We start from the raw sequence: 17756 nt of genomic DNA on the forward strand, positions 1-17756 counted from the left end.
GATTTAATGGTTTACAAACAATTACAGAGTCAAGGAAAATAGAGAGGGAGAGGAGGAAAGGACAAACGGTATTTTGATCGGATGGAAGGCTGGAGTGATTGAATTACAATGGAGATGATTATTGTTCCCACTGACACAATCTCGCAGATCTGGGTTTAAATCTCATAATAAATGAGAACAAAACCTCTCGCTGATTTCAGCGCTCAACTCCCCGCCTTCCAGTGAACTGGAGGCAGTTTTCAGTCACAAACCCACAACTGTGAGATAAACAACGTAGGAAGAAGAAAGACTCAGTTTGAGCGGTGACACTTCTCGAGGAACGGAGATCGGGAATTCACCCAGGAATGAGGCAAAGTTTAAAAATCAATGTCGCCCAACGTGGGGCTCGAACCCACGACCCTGAGATTAAGACTCTGATGCTCTACCGACAGAGCTAGCCGGGCACACGTACCCGAATGCTTTCCAAAACCTAAAATGCATGGAGACAAATACGGTTTTTCCATCTGGTGTCTCAGCTTGTTCTGATTTCAAAGTTTGCAATGAATCCACCGACAGAATCCCCAAAGTTCCTATCCATTCATCTCAATCATTACTTACACTATTCACATCTTCCAATTCTTAGCTTCACCTCTCCCAAATATTCCAAACTCCTCTTACGTCATTCACCTTATTATTCTTTGTTCTTAATAATTTAGCCAGGGGTGGAGGGAACTCAACATTTACACTGTCAAACTGTTTCCCAGTTTCCGACTTTTTAACAAGATCACCTCTGATTATTCTAAACTCCAGAGCGAACAGACTCATCCCACTGATTCTCTCCTCCCAGGAGAAACTCATAAATCAATCCAGTGAACCTCGGTTACACACAGACAGCTAAATAATGGACAGAGCAAGAAGCAAAAGATGTCAACGTAATAAAAACATCGTCAGTGAGTCTGAGGGAGATATATAGAGACAATGAAAAACAGAGATTGCGAGTGCGGTACACATCCACAATCCAAGAATGAATAACAATAATCACACAGCCAGCTGTCTCAACCAACAAACATGGGGTCCTCTAAACTGGTGAACAGAGATGAAGTGAATGGCCACAAGCATATTAACCTTTTAATGTCTTGATTTTCTTGTGTGAGTGTTGTGTTGATAGATTGCCTGCACTGTGTGCTCAGGTTCTCAAACCAAATCCAACGTAAACCAATCCCAACGTTTGCACTGAAAATACATTTGTAAAACCTATGACTTGTCCAACATGAAACAACAGCTGATTGAGGGATCGAGTCCGGCATGTGAACCCGAGATCGTTCACATGTTTGTAGATGTTTACTCCCCAGGCCCGAGTCATACCTCTCGTCCAACGAGCCGCTGCTGCGGATGTTGTTCAAAGAAAATATTTCCATTGACATCCAAAGCTGCTCAGACTTCTGCAGTGAAAGGTGAAAATGCTGGAAAAACTCAGAAACCCAAACAGCTTGTGTGCACAGGAAAACAAATCTTATATTTTAGCTCCAAAACCTTTCATTGGGAACAACTGGGAATTTTTAGAAATGAATGAAGTTTTAAACAAGTGTTATCCAGCAGCATAACAAGAGGGTTTGAGGCCTCTTGCCGGGTGTAAATCAGGAGAGATTAAATGAGGGAAACAAAGAAATTTAAAGAAATTAAACCACAGAATGGGGCCATTCCTCAGTCCCTTACAGGACTCAGTTGTGTTGTGGATGAAGGGGAACCTGTGGATGTAATGTACGTAGATTACATTGGAGCCACAGTGATGAGTTGGTGGGTTTGAAAAATTGAAATTTACACTTAGGAACATAGAATTAGGAGCAGAAGTGGGCAAATTCAGCGCTTCGAGCCTGAACCATCATGCAATCAGTTCATGACTGATCTCTCCCTGTTCTCAAATCCCCTCCCTACCTGTTCCAATATCCCCTCATCCCTTTAATTATCAGGAATATATCTGTCTCTTTCTTGAAATCATTTAATGATTCAGACTCAACCGCGCTATGCGGTAATGCGTTCCACAAATTCACGACCCTCAGTGAGAAGCAGTTCCTCCTCATCTCAGTTTTAAATCTACCACCTCTCAACCTATACATTTGACATGGTGTTCCCGATTGCGCATAAGAAAAAAGATTTCACTTTCTTCAATCCTATTTAGAATTTTATATACCACGATCACTTCAGCATCTTGTGGGACTATTTGACCTCACTGTCGATTTCATGTCCCAGCAAACACAATCAGTGTTGTCATTAGCTGAAGCAGTCACTTATGTTCCATCCAAACTGGACACATTAAGTGATATATGGTAAGTCATTTTGAAAGACACAGTTCACCCGTGGCCCTGGGAGTCCAGTGGGTTGTATTCAATACTCCCCAGTGTTGTTTGTTTTCAATTCCCGCTCAGAGAACGATTATTTATAGCTGTCAGCAAACTATTGAAAAATAACGTGATATACTATCTGATCGAAAGTAGATCTACTAATATGAGCCGAGTGAATTTTGCAAGTCTACATCACAGCTGGAAACTTCGCATGCGCAACAGGTCAAGAACAAACACAGTAGCAGAAAGACAGTGATAGGCTGCAAAGCGCTGACAATTGAGATGGTGATGTAAGGTAACATTCGGATGGTAAAAAGGTCAGATTTTGGCGTTCACACTGAATTATTCAACTTTTCCCTCACTCTGCAACGAAAATATTTGGAAAAGATTCTCTCTCGTTTCAAACAGTCGGAAGTGGAATTAATAACTGTCAGTGGATTGTCTGTTGTATGTTGTCACTGATTGAATGTATCACTGGGATGGAAACAGAAGGTGCCGTATTGCAACAGAGACTTGCTTGTGGTGAATGTAGTCTGGCCTGGCGCGAAAAATAAAGCAACACATGCAGTGTGTGTAAAGCAAGTTGTAAAACAGGCTACAAACAGCTGCTCTGGTGGTTAGAGTTTGACACTTTCACTGCTGTTTCGATTGGTGGTCAGGCAATGGAGATTTGTTGCTCTCATCCAAACCGTAAAAACAAATGTCAGTTATTGCCTGGTGGAACATATAAAACACAATCTCGCCTCGTGTCCTGAAGTGAAGACTGAGCAAATTCAACAGAAGGTTTTTTTTGCCATTTCTGGCAGGATATTGGGAACCAGACAAGGTTAAGGGCAGTTTAAATGGTGCTGGTCCTTCACTGCAGCTCATTCTGTTTCTGACTGGATGTGATTCCTGCTTGTTACACAGTTCAGGATCAATTGATTCAGTGATGGAGCAGGCTCATGCCAACTGATGGACTGTCGCCGCTCCTCTGCTGATAATTTCAATAACAATACCAGTAAATGACACAGCTGCATACGTGGTAACGTAGCTGAGTAATCTAAGCCAGTGGCTGAAGGTCTAGTCTCTACCGTAGTTATTGGTTCGACTGCAGCCACTGCCAGAATGGGTTTGAGTTTTGGTCCCTGCAGCTGAAGTCCAGCATTTCAGATTGAATGCAAGAGTTTGTGCCGTGTCATTTTTGGCATGAAGAAAGAGGAGCGACAGAGCAATGTAAACAGTTGTTGAGGTAAAGGAACGAGTGCGGAAGGAGTGGAGCAAATTATCGTGGATTCTGGAATCGGAAACAAAAAGAGAAAATGCTGGAAAGTCTCACCAGGTCTGGCAGCATCTCTAAGGAGTGAAGAAAGCTGACATTTCGAGTCCAGATGACCCTTTGTCAAAGCTGGGAGGAGTGGAGCTGCTCCGGTAGAGAATACAAACGGGAACACCGGTTGAATGGCTGTCTATCGATATAAACAGCAGGATTGCAAACATTGAGACGACAGTCCCGGCCCAGGGGATGTATTGGGATTTTCTAACTGAGGTTCAAATCCTATCATGTACACTTCCCGTCATTCCTCATTGTGACTTTTTTTACTGAAATTTATTGGAAATGAAGCAATGGGTGCAGAGATGATCAACTCATTGCAAATTTGTCACATCAGTGTCACTGAGGGTCTCGTGATCAGCGTCGGAGCTGTGACGCGGTTTCGATTCCCAGTCACGGAGTGAATAAATTTTTGTTCATTTCTTCATTTAATAAAAACAGCGTCCGTGAAGGAAACAACAAGCTAAATCTTCCAGCTGGATGAACTTGTATCAGATCTGGAAAAATTAGAGATGTAACATTAACGATAAACTCTGAAGAAGAACCACATGGCACACACAGCATACATGTCACGTACATACACAATACACATGTCAAATCATGTCACTTTCAACTTCTGTCTTTTAAATTCCTGCTCTCCACCTCAGACATTTCCACATTCATCAAAAATCTCCGTCCTCAAACCCCATCCTGGTCCTCAATCCACGGATAATGCTGCACTTACTGGAAGCTCCTAAAAGCATTTGGCTCCATAGCTCAGTGGTTAGAGCACTGGTTTTGTCAACCAGGAGTCGCGAGTTCAATTCTTGCTGGAGCCTCTGGGTAAGGTTCACCTGATAGAAGCTGTCGGAAAGGGGAAGAGAGTCTGAAAGACGAGAGAGCTTTGATAAGTGTCGTTTCAGAAAGCGAATAGATAAGTCCTTCTTCGTAAATAAAAAAGAGCAGTACATATTTGAAGAGCTAAAAAAGGTTCGTGTCGGTATTGAGAATAGAATAGATGCGTTTGTATAAGGGAGGCATAAAGTTGGCATGTAGGTGCAGGCAATGATTGGAAGGAAAATTGCACTTTGATCTTTATTGACGGCAGACTGGAGTCCAAGTATAACGAGGTGTTGCTGGAGTTGCACAGAGTTTTGTTGAGACCAGATGTTGAATATTCTGTGCAGATATGATATTCACATTTAATAAAGGATTTATTTGCATTGGAAACGGTACAGATCAGGTTCAGCAGATGATGCCTGGGATGAGGGAGTTGTCGTATGATGAGAGGCTGAGTAAATTGGGATGAAAGTCTGTGGAGTTTGGAAGAATGAGAGGCGATTTCATTAAACCTACACAAGTCTGATTGGGTTTGACAGGGTGGAGGCTGAGAGATTTCTTCTGCTTGTCGGGAAATCTAACCCACGGCAGTACAGTCTCAGGAAAATGGGCTGATCATTTCGGCCTTAAATAAGGCGAAATTACTTCACCGAAATGTTTGTGAATCTATGAAATTCTCAATGCCAGACAGTTATGGAAGCTCCATCATCGAATACATTTAAGGTTGGGACAGACAGGTTTCTGGCCTCTCGGGGAATTCAGGGATATGGGGAGCTGGTGAAAAACTGAGTTGTACCCCAAGATCAGCCATAACGGTATTGAATTTCGGGAACACGCTCGATGGACCGGGTGGTCTACTCCTGCTCCTATTTATTGTGATCATGTGTATGATCAAGCTAGTAATTCATGTTAAAATAAAAACGGAAAGTGCTGGAAGTTCTCAGCAGGTCTTGCAGCAAATGTGAAGCGGACAGAGAGTCAAGGTCCTGAGTCTAATATGGCTCGTTTTAAACTAGTAACTGAGTGTGAGTTACAACAATTAGCACAATATCGAGACAGGGAATTGATTTGACTCCAGGCAGTGAAAGCCCTGAATTTAAACTCCTGTATTATTTCGGCAGTAAGCTTGATCTGGAAACTTACCTGCCAATTGAAAGTGTGGAGGTTTGAGAGCACCCCGAGCCAAATGGACTCCCGCTATTCCTGTTTCTGCTTATATTTCCGACACAGATTTACTTTGTGCCCTTCTGCAACAGTGAAACATTGTCCAAACTTTGCCAGTCTTGCTGTTATTCAGTAAATTACCAGACTGTTATGACACAGAGGCTCATCCCCTTTATCTCACATCGTAATCTGGAAAAACTATTTGTGAAACTGCTAACTGTTTTTTATTAACGTTCAGAGGCTTATTAATGATAAAAATGCCTGTCATTCACTTTGAGTGAATAATTAACAAGCTATTTTATTCAAATAACCAAGAACTTTAAGTAAACAAGTAAAACATGTTAATTAAGGTACGGTTTGACTGAAATGCTGTACAAATAATACTAGGAACATTCATTACCAAAACTGTAATCACAGAATTTCAGTCACTCTCAAAGAAATAATACAAGCAGCCTCGATGGGATTCAGAAGATTTTGGAGTTCTTCAGTAGTTCTGTAGTGTCTGTAAGGTCTTTCTAACTCCGTATCCTTCAGTTAGATAGTTTTCTTAAGCGAATTTTAATCTGTCAGGGGTGGAGAGCTGCTGTCGAAGCACATGTTTTTTTGACTGGCTGCCCTGGCCTCTGGAGATGGTCTCCTAAGATATTATCGAGCGATGGCTGTTCCTCTGGCCTTTTTTTTACCTGATGTGGAGATGCCGGCGTTGGACTGCGGTAAACACATTAAGAGTTTTAACAACACCAGGTTAAAGTCCAACACGTTTATTTGGTAGCAAATGCCATTAACTTTCAGAGCGCTGCAGCTTCGTCAGATAGAGTGGATATCTACTCGCAAACAAGGCACACAGAGACAGAAAATCAAGTCACAGAATACTGATTAGAATGCCAATCCTTACAACCAACCTAGTCTCAAAGATACAGACAATGTGAGTGGAGGGAGCATTAGGCACAGGTTAATGAAATGTGTATTGTCTCCAGACAGGAGAGCCAGTGAGATTCTGCAAGTCCAGGAGGCAAGCTGTGGGGGTTATCGAAAGTGTGACATGAATCCAATATCCCTGTTGAGGCCGTCCTCATGTGTGCGGAACTTGGCTATCCATTTCTACTCAGCGACTCTGCGCTGTCGTGTGTCGTGTTGGCCGCCTTGGAGAACGCTTACCCGGAGATCAGAGGCTGAATGCCCGTGACTGCTGAAGTGCTCCCCCACAGGAAGAGAACAGTCTTGCCTGGTGATTGTCGAGCGGTGTTCATTCATCCATTGTCGCAGTATCTGCATGGTTTCCCCAATGTTCCATGCCTCGGGACAGCCTTTCCTGCAGCGTATCAGGTAGACGACGTTGGCCGAGTTGCAAGAGTAGGTACCGTGTAGCTGGTAGATGGTGTTCTCACGTGAGATGATGGCATCCGTGTCGATGATCCGGCACGTCTTGCAGAGGTTGCTGTGGCAGGGTTGTGTGGTGTCATGGTCCCTGTTCTCCAGAAGGCTGGGTAGTTTGCTGCGGACAATAGTCTGTTTTAGGTTGTGTGGTTGTTTGAAGGCAAGAAGTGGGGGTGTGGGGATGGCCTTGGCGAGATGTTCGTCTTCATCAATGACATGTTGAAGGCTCCGGAGGAGATGCCGTAGCTTCTCCGCTCTGGGGAAGTACTGGGCGACGAAGGGTACTCTGTCCACCGTGCCCCATGTTTGTCTTCTGAGGAGGTCGGTGCGGTTTTTCGCTGTGGCTCGTCGGAACTGTCGATCGATGAGTCGAGCGCCATATCCTGTTCTTATGAGGGCATCTTTCAGCGTCTGGAGGTGTCTGCAGCGATCCTCCTCATCAGAGCAGATCCTGTGTGTATGGAGGACTTGTCCGTATGGGATGGCTTCCATAACGTGTTTAGCGTGGAAGCTGGAGAAGTGGAGCATTGTGAGGTTATCCGTGGGCTGGCGGTATCGTGAGGTGCTGAGGCGAGCGTCCTTAATGGAGATGCGTGTGTCCAAGAATGCAACCAATTCCGGAGAGTAGTCCATGGTGAGTCTGATGGTGGGATGGAACTTGTTGATGTCATCATATAGTTGTTTCAGTGATTGTTCACCACGAGTCCAAAGGAAGAAAATGTCATCGATGTATCTAGTGTATAGCATCGATTGAAGGCCCTGTGCGGTGAAGTCGTCTTGGTCGAACCTGTGCATGAAGAGGTTGGCATTTTGAGGTACGAATTTGGTCCCCATCGCTGTTCCGTGTATCTGGATGAAGAACTGGTTGTTGAAGGTGAAGAAATTGTGGTCCAGGATGAAGCGGATGAGATGTAAAATTGCATCTGGAAACTGGCAGTTGTCGGTGTTGAGTACTGAGGCCGTTGCAGCAATGCCATCGTCGTGGGAGATGCTGGTGGTAGAGCGCCGAGACATCCATTGTGACGAGGAGTGCTCCTGGTTCAACAGCTCCATGTGTGTTGAGTTTCTGTAGGAAGTCCGTAGTGTCGCGACAAAAGCTGGGGGTTCTTTGTACAATGGGTTTCAGGGTGTCCTCGACATAGCCGGAGAGGTTCTCGCACAGGGTCCCATTGCCCGATACGATGGGACGGCCGGATGTGTTTGCCTTGTGTATCTTTGGGAGGCAGTAGTGATCTCCAACGCGGGGAGTACGTGGGATGAGAGCACGGAACGTGCTCTGAAGGTCCGGATTAAGGGTTTTGATCGGAGTGCTGAGTTGACGGGTGTGTTCTTTGGTCTGATCTGTGGGTAACTGTCTGTAGTGTTCCTCGTTGTTCAGTTGTCCGTACACTTCTTTGCAGTAATCCGTTCTGTTCAGTATGACAATGGCCTCTGAGTGCGGAATTGTCTCCTCAACTCAGTCCTAAATGGTTGACACACCATCCGGATAATATGAGCCCAGTTAAAAGCACTCCAGACTCCAGCAAGAGGCGGGGGAGGAGTGGGGGTGGGGGTTGGACGGGGTGTTGCGGGGGCCGGGGGGGGGGGGGGTGGGGAGGGTCGGTGGAAACAAGCTCTCAGCATGTACACTGTCAAACAGTATCGCCGTTCCAGACTTTTCAATGGGATTACATTTCATTATTCCAAACCCCAGGGAGAACAAGGCAACAGCAATGAATCTCTCCTCCAAGGGCAACTGCCTCATCACAACAATCAATCCAGTGAATCTTGGTTACACAAACAGCGCGAGAATAGAGGGAAATAAGAGCAAAGTATGGAAAGTTGACAGAGGCACAAAGAGAGACTCAGACAGTGAAAGAGACTGATGTCGATACACAGAAACAGATATAGACAGTGAGTGGGGGAGTCAGCCACATCCAATGAATGAATAACAACGTAGACAAAGCCAGCGGCCGGAGTCCAGAAGCATTGGGTCGTTGAATCGTTGACTCGGGACAAAGAGGATGTTCAACAGCAGAGTCAACTTTTGAAAACATCTCGAATTATTTGAGAGGCAGTTTCCCAAACCAAACCGTGTGTAAACTCATCCTGCCCTGTCCACGGCAAAGAAATGAGCAAGACTTCGCCATTGCAAAGAACAACAGGGCTTGTCTGGGATTTGAACCCAGGGCCTCTCGCAAACTTGCAAAGCACAACACACAAAGCGAGAATCATGCCCCGAGACCAACGAGCCACTGCTGCAAGATCGGCTCCAATACAGATAATATATTTCCATATCAATCTGATCTGACAACTGCAGTGCAAGTGGGAAGCGCTGGAAAAACTCAGGAAGCCAGGCAGCATGTGCACACAGGGAAAGGAATCTCCTGTTACACCTGCATAACTTTTCTTTTCAACTGGTAAAGGTTGGAAATGTAGGAAGTTTTAAACAAGTGAAATCCAGGAGGTAGAAAGCATAACAACAGGAAAGGGCTCTGAAAAGGTACAATTCAGGAGTGATAAATGAACAAGTACTGTGGTGTCCATGGCCTGAGAGTGAGGAAAGCAGAGTATCACAGAATGTTTGCACCGCAGCATGAGACCATTCACAAGATCTTTGAAGCAGTCACGTGTCCTGTGGATAATAGGGAGCCGGTGGGTGTACTGTACAGTGATTACACAGGAGCTGCAGTGATGAGGTTGGTGGATTTTGGTGATTGAGAGGAACACATGAGCAGCTTGTGTGACTATTTCACCTCATTGCCGCTTTTATACGGCAGCGAAAAGTAATCGTTGTTGCCACTGGATGAAGGACGAACTTATGTTCAACCTGAACAGAACATTTTGAAAGAGAGACTTGCCTCTGGTGGAAATAGATCTGAGATGAAAATAATGAAATATAAAATGAAGTAAATTAGATTAAACATCCAACGTACTAGAAATATTGGGACGTCCAACCTATTAGAAATATTGGGTTTACAGTAAGTGACATGAACTGATGCTGTGATCGCAGATATAGAACTGGGACCAACATCACACCGAGTGAATCCGCTGTCTGTTTAAATGTTGATCAAAGAAAACTTTTAATCATCTTGCACAATGGAACATACGGGAACTCAGTCAATAAGCACCCTTCACTCACAAATAAGAGAAAAGGTCAATTTGATCTCGCAACTTTCAGCCTTTTGCCATCTTCTGTAAATGCACCATGAACAATTATAAAGTAAGTGAATAGAGTTTGTGATGGTAAAAGAAAAACGCGTTCACACCCTTGGTGTACGTAAGCACAGTGACGCACACAGAGGAGCAAACATAAGTATAGACCACGCGAGACAGAGGACTAACGAGCGACAAAACGGAATCTTGGCATTAAGGGAGTATAGCTTAGGGGTAGAGCATTTGACTGCAGGTCACGATGTTTCTGCATTCAAATTGAATGCCTGCTTCCGCGCTTAATTGATTTGTTTTCAATTAAAACTGCCCTTCATTGACTGGAAAGTGCTTTGTGACGTCCGCAGGTCGGGATAGGTTCTATATAAATGCAATTATTTCATGATCTTCATTCCAAGTCCTCTGTTACTGAGCCCAGTCAGTGGGAACAGTCTGTCCCTCCCTGCTCTTTCAAACGGCCCTTTTCCATGTTAGGAGAAGGGATTAACCATTACACCACAACAACACTGTGGGGTAAAATAATAAAATATACATGTTTAGATTCGTAAACGATGCCATCATTTGGTCTCTCTGTGTCAGGTTTGGTGAAAATTGAATTGGCGTCTAACTTGCAGCCAACACGCTGTCACCCTGATTTAGGATGCCTTGTAGGTTCCAGTTGTGTCAGTCTCTGTGGCGCAATTGGTTAGCGCGTTCGGCTGTTAACCGAAAAGTTGATGGTTCGAGACCATCCAGGGACGGGGCTTTCAGTATTTTTTCCACTCCATCTGCTTTTATTGTCTCTCGGTTTTTGAGTGTCACTGAGTCCTTGGGCAACATTTTTAAAAAAAACTTATCGTGTGTTTCTGCCTCTACTGTTAGCCGACGTTAGTTTATTGAACATTTATCTCTGACATATTATTTAGATTTATTGGATAGAAATGGTTCGATCAATCAGACGCAGCATGGATTCATGAGGGGAAAGTCGTGCTTGACGAACATGTTGGATTTTTATGAAGATGTGACGAGGGCGGTTGATGGAGGAGAACCGGTGGATGCGGTGTTTTTGGATTTCCAAAAGGCGTTTGATAAGGTGCCCCATAAAAGGCTGCTGAAGAAGATTAGGGCACACGGAGTTGGGGGTAGTGTGTTAAAGTGGATTGGGGACTGGCTATCCGACAGGAAGCAAAGAGTCGGAATAAATGGGTGTTTATCCGGTTGGAGGAAGGTAACTAGTGGCGTGCCGCAGGGATCGGTACTCGGGCCGCAACTGTTTACCATTTATATAGATGATCTGGAGGAGGGGACGGAGTGTAGGGTAACGAAGTTTGCAGACGACACAAAGATAAGTGGAAAAGTGAATCGTGTGGAGGACGGAGAAGATCTGCAGAGAGATTTGGACAGGCTGAGTGAGTGGGCGAGGATATGGCAAATGGAGTATAACGTTGATAAATGCGAGGTTATACACTTTGGAGGAAATAATAACAAATGGGATTACTATCTCAATGGAAACAAATTAAAACATGCTACCGTGCAAAGGGACCTGGGGGTCCTTGTGCATGAGACGCAAAAGCCCAGTCTGCAGGTACAACAGGTGATCAAGAAGGCAAATGGGATGTTGGCCTATATTGCGAGGGGGATAGAATATAAAAGCAGGGATGTCTTGATGCACCTGTACAGGGCATTGGTGAGGCCGCAGCTGGAATACTGTGTGCAGTATTGGTCCCCTTATATGAGGAAGGATATATTGGCATTGGAGGGAGTGCAGAGAATGTTCACCAGGTTGATACCGGAGATGAGGGGTTTGGATTATGAGGAGAGGCTGAGGAGATTGGGTTTGTACTCGTTGGAGTTTAGAAGGATGAGGGGGGATCTTATGGAGACTTATAAGATAATGCGGGGGCTGGATAGGGTGGAGGCGGAGAGATTCTTTCCACTTAGTAAGGAAGTTAAAACTAGAGGACACAGCCTCAAAATAAAGGGGGGTCGGTTTAAGACAGAGTTGAGGAGGAACTTCTTCTCCCAGAGGGTGGTGAATCTCTGGAATTCTCTGCCCACTGAGGTGGTGGAGGCTACCTCGCTGAATATGTTTAAAGCGCGGGTGGATGGATTCCTGATCGGTAAGGGAATTAAGGGTTATGGGGATCAGGCGGGTAAGTGGTACTGATCCACGTCAGATCAGCCATGATCTTATTGAATGGCGGGGCAGGCTCGAGGGGCTAGATGGCCGACTCCTGCTCCTATTTCTTATGTTCTTATTTGTAACAATTTATATATTTCAAAAATTATTAAACTCAATAACTGAACTCGAAACTTTAACCCATGTTTGATCTTGGGTTTCCATTTTCCTGCCCATTCCTCTTCTTTCTCAGATAGTTCAGGAATCTGTCTGTCCCAACCTGAAATGTGTTCAATGAGGGAAATACACAGCAAGTCGGCAAAGATCAGTGGAATGAGGACTGAGTTAAACTTTCACCAGAATGCTGCTTTTATAATTGAAAAGTCCTGAGATTGAGAGCAGAGAGTTCACATTTGAGGCGTTTCAGTTCTTTGAGAGATGAATGCCTGCCGTGTTTTACAAGGTAAGTTTTCACAGGATCAGTAATGATGAGGTTGGTGGGTTTTGGAAATTGAAAGTTACATGTGAACAGCTTGTGGGACTATTTCATTTATCATTGCCGTCTTGCCGTTTTATGTTCTGATAAAACCTATATTTATAATACAAGCATGAGATGGTGGAAATTCTCAGCAGGTTTGGCAGAATCTGTGCACACGCATCAAATTCTAAACACTTCCATGTGTCACCTGTGTTCCTGAAGTATACTGATCCTTGTGTTCAAAAAAAGTTGATAAAAACTTTTCAAAGTAGCTGCCCATCTCTTAGTGTTATTAAATATCAAGGAATCACATTATCTCACAGCCATGTGGCATTTACACTCCCCCAATGCTTGAATAATATTCTGCAACTGCATTCATGGAGAAAGAGATAAAATTCGGGACAAATGTTATTTTCTGAATCTTATGTTAGATCAATGACTCTGCCACATGGCTAAGGTTTGCAACCGAATTATATTTCAACAAAACAAGGATTTAACTTGCAATCAGACTGCACGGTTTGATATTCTCGGCCGGTCACATTGGTCATCAGCAGAGTTTCTGGATTGTACGAGTTAACATGTTCATTTCATATACGATGAGTTCCCCGATTCAAAATAAGGTCGAAACATTATCGAAATTAATATTTTTTTGAATTATCCCCGATTCTTGGTCGCTGTTGCATATGAACTGGATTGGTGCAGACAAAATGTAAATTTGTTCTTCACCATTTATTGAAAAAGAATACCCTCAGCAAAGTCGCCGCTGGCATCCTGTTGCTTTTCTGCTTCCACTGTCACACTCACGATGCAGCTGATGCAGGTTCGATGGATTAGCCATGGCAAATGAGTGATGTTCCGGTTCGACAGTGGCAAAAGTGCCTCAGGTAGGTACTCTGGGCTTACATTTTCTGGTTAATGTTTCAGCCATTCATGACTGAGATATGGAGATATTTCTTCACTCCAAGGCTTGTGAATCTTTGGAATTATTTGACTTATTATTGTCACATGTATTAGCATACAATAAAAAGTATTGGTTCTTGCGCGCTGTACAGACAAAGCATACCGTTCATAGAGAAGGAAACGAGAGAGTGCAGAGTGTAGTGTTACAGTCATAGCCGGGATGCTCGAAATTGAATTGAAACATTGTGAGAGAGTTTAAAAGAGTTAGAAGCATAGAACGAGAGTAAAAGATAGAGTTAGAAGGTATGCTGGGCACAGCTTCCAAGAGTTCGCCTCGCTCGGACGCCATCTTGCATCAATTCTGTAGCGGCACAGAGGTCTGTGAATCTTCAGTTGATGAAGACTTTGAAGGTTGAGGTGGAGAGTTGTTGGAATCTAAGTGAATGAAGGGCTGTTGGTATAAGCTGGGAAATTGGGATTGAGGCTGTGGATCTGCCTTGATTCAGTCATGGAGGAGGCTCAATGGTTCATGTGACCCAATTCTACTCCATTGATGCTGTTCATTGGCAATACCAGATACGGCATCAATAGGTTCTGCTGGTACCATTGATGAGCTCAGGGCAGTAATGATGTGGCGTTTCCGGCGCTGGACTGGGGTAGGCACAGTAAATAATCTCACAGCACCAGGTTAAAGTCCAACAGGTTTATTTGGTAGCACAAGCTTTCGGTGCATGCCCCTTCATCACGTGAGTCACCTGATTCGGACAGTGCTCCGAAAGTTCGTGGTACCAAATAAACCTGTTGGACTTTAACCTGGTGCTGTGAGAGAACTGACTGGGCAGTGATAGTAGTTGAAGCGTGTGATCGAATCTGATCACCGCTACATGTCCAGTTCCTTAACTTTATGAAATACCTTTGTTATCACACAAATTCCAATGGAATGCAAATGTAAATTATTGTTTGCAATTGATGGGTTTGTGGAACCAGTTTCCTTGAATCATTGCATCGCAATGTTTCTGTGGTGTAGTGGTTGTCACATTCGCCTTACACACGAAAGATCCCTGGTTTGATCGTGGCAGAAATAGTTTCATCATAAACAGAAAAGTTTGGAAGGTCTAAAGAGACATGACAGCATCTGTGGAGAGAGGAAAGAGGCAAACTTTCAAGTCTGGATGACCCTTCGTCAGAGCTCCGGACTCGAAACGATGGCTCTATTCTCTCTCGACAGCTGCTGTCAGACCTGCTAAGATTTTCCAGCATTTTTCTATTTTTGTTTCAGGTTCCAGCATCCGCAGTATTTTGCCTTCACAAAAAAAAACAAAAGCTTTTAATTTCAGAGGGATTCGACTACTGGAATTATTTGCGCGTTTGTCACTAAACATGAACTGACCGACTGAGTATTCCCAGTATTTTCTGATTGTAAAGTGAGGAATCACTCAGCGAAAGGGAAAAAAAAAAGGATTTTTGTGATAGGGCACAAAGCAGGATGGATTACATGACACCATGGATGGTGGAAAAGACAACATCGAGGAAGTGATGGTGGAGCCTGGGTGGTCTAGTGGTTCAGAGTCAATGTTTCTATAGCTATGGCCCGGAAGTGATGATAAACTGTTAACTAAACAGAGCACTTTGCTCAGTACGGACTGAATTTCTGGAGATGAAAGTATCTGAACATAAAGGAAGAAGGCATAATTTGCTTCAGTTGGTCATAAGATGTTAGAATGACTGTGTGACAATGTCAGTAGCGAAAGTGACCTGAAATGAAGCGGTGGAGACAGAGATGGTTATCAAAGAATTTCAAATCTCTAATATAACCTTTCCTGGCATGCCGTGGTCAGGTTTAATCGCCATGTTCCACGTTGGAGTACCAGGCAAGTAGCGAATAACTTCTTATTTAACTCTTCATTAAACGAAAGCACGCCTCACAGTGTCTGTTAAGGGAGAAACAAGATCAATCTTCAGCTGTATGAATTGTATTAGAGCCGGAAAAATCAGAGATGTAACAATAACAAACTCTGAAGAACTCACAAAAACAACTGACACACATGTCAAATTCTTCCTCTTTCAAGTCTCATCGATTGACTCCTTGTTCTCCACCTCGGATATTTCCACATCCATCAAATATCACCCACCTGAAAATTCAATCTCTTCTTCGCTCCACTGATGATGATACACCAACTCCACGCTGGGCGCAGGAATTGGCTCCATAGCTCAGTGGTTGCATCAGTTGGACAGTTAAAAGTTTATTTATTAGTGCCACAATTAAGCTTACATTAACACCGCAATGAAGTTTCTGTGACAATTACGTCATCGGCAGAACCGGCACCTTCTCGGGTAAATTGACAGCTAATTTAGCATGGCCAATGTACCTAACCAGCACATCTTTCACTCTGTGGGAATAAGAAGGGGCACCCGCAGGAAACCCACGCAACACGGGGAAAGCATGCAGACTCTGCACAGACAGTAACCAATGCCGGGAAATGAAACCGGGCCCCTGGCGCTGTGAGGCATCAGTGCCACCATGTTGCCCAGAAAGATCTTATCTTGTTCATAAACGGAGAAAGAGCAGACAATGTTTGTGAAGGTGACCTAGTTCTTTTTTAATTGATTAAAAATGGGTGTCGCTGCCGGCCAGCATTTATTGCCCATCCTGGTTGCCCTGGGACAGTTAGGATCAAACACTTTGCTGCAGCTCTGGAGTCAGTGTAGGCCAGGCCGGATAAGGGACGGCAGGTTTCCTTCCGTAAAGCACATTACCGAACTCAATGTTTGTTTTTCCGACAATCGACAATGGTTTCATGGTCATCAGTAGATTCTTAATTCCAGATAGTTTTTATTGAAAAACAATTCTACAACGTGCCGTGGCAGGATTCAAAAGCGGGGCCCCATAAAATTGGATGAGTTTCTGGATAAATAATCTCGTGATAATATCACCAGGCCATCGTCTTTCCTAATATAAGCGTTTGTCTTGAGAGATTTGGGTGTGTTTGTACAAGGAACGCAGGAAGATAGCATGGTGGTGCAGCAAACAATAGGAAGGGAATAGCATTTTGGTTTTTATTGCCAATAGATTGCTGTAGAAGAATAAAAACACCAATTTACATTTATCCAGGGTTTTGTTGAGAGCAAGTGTGAAATATTCGGTGCAGTTCTGATATCCACAATGCTTTTTATTTTAGAAGAAGGCTATCCTTCCAATGGAGACGGTCCACTGGGTAGGTTCCTGTGATGAGAGAGTTCTCCTGGGATGAGAGGCTGTGTAAATTGGACTGAAATTCCCTGGAGTTTAGAAGACTGAGAGACAATTTTATTGAACCTACAGAATACTGAGAGATTGTTTCCCAGTCTCAGATGAGGACTCATCGGAGAACTGACACACAAACACATCCAGCCAAGACTCTAGTTCTTAACTTTAATGGCATATTTGAAATGAATATATATTATAGCATGTGATATGGATGATATGAATATTCATTAAATAAATAATGTTGACAACACCTGACAACAGTCGAGCGGCAACACTTGAGAAATATTTTTATTGTTGCCTCGGTTCACAAGCCGGAACTGCGCGACAATGAATGCTTATGGGGAAAATAAAAGTACAACCACCGCCTCTGGATGGTACTGAGCCACCAACCATTTGCTTAAAGTCGAACGCAATAACGAATTCCGCAATTAAGACGAAGACACACTATATTAGGGTGTCAGCGAGTGCTGTTATATATCCAACCCCAATTCTCTTTTTTAAAAACATAGTCGAGAACTACAACATGAACACATCGTTTACAATACAATGCAAACCCCTTTGACTACTTTACCCCCCACAGTGTTGCAGCGATTTAGGGGTTTCCCGCTTCTCCCAACATGGGAAAGGGCCGTTTGATAGAGCAGAAAGGGACAAACTGTTTCTATTGACGATTGTCAGTAACCAAAAATTGGGACTGAAGGTAATTTATGAAAGACCGAATTGTATTTATGTGACGCCTTTCCCGGTTGGTGGACGTCACAATGCGCTTTGCAGCCAAAGAAAGACAACCACAATTGAAACTAAGACAAAGACAAGGAAGGGGGCACTCGGATTTGAACCGAGGGCCGTTTGATCTGCAGTCAAATGCTCTACCACTGAGCTACACCCCC

At 43.9% G+C, this 17756-nt stretch overlaps 4 non-coding genes across 4 annotated transcripts; 2 read left to right on the top strand and 2 right to left on the bottom strand.

Moving 5' to 3' along the window:
• Window positions 1–370: 370 nt before the first annotated feature.
• Window positions 371–443, bottom strand: trnak-cuu (transfer RNA lysine (anticodon CUU)). Its single transcript has one exon. It is a non-coding gene; the product is annotated as a tRNA-Lys (tRNA).
• Window positions 444–4378: 3935 nt separating this feature from the next.
• Window positions 4379–4451, top strand: trnat-ugu (transfer RNA threonine (anticodon UGU)). The gene has a single exon. It is a non-coding gene; the product is annotated as a tRNA-Thr (tRNA).
• Window positions 4452–10809: 6358 nt separating this feature from the next.
• Window positions 10810–10883, top strand: trnan-guu (transfer RNA asparagine (anticodon GUU)). Its single transcript has one exon. It is a non-coding gene; the product is annotated as a tRNA-Asn (tRNA).
• Window positions 10884–17684: 6801 nt separating this feature from the next.
• On the bottom strand, window positions 17685–17756 carry trnac-gca (transfer RNA cysteine (anticodon GCA)). Its single transcript has one exon. It is a non-coding gene; the product is annotated as a tRNA-Cys (tRNA).

The sequence above is a fragment of the Mustelus asterias genome, unplaced genomic scaffold, assembly GCF_964213995.1.
Source record: "Mustelus asterias unplaced genomic scaffold, sMusAst1.hap1.1 HAP1_SCAFFOLD_211, whole genome shotgun sequence".
NCBI lineage: Eukaryota > Metazoa > Chordata > Chondrichthyes > Carcharhiniformes > Triakidae > Mustelus > Mustelus asterias.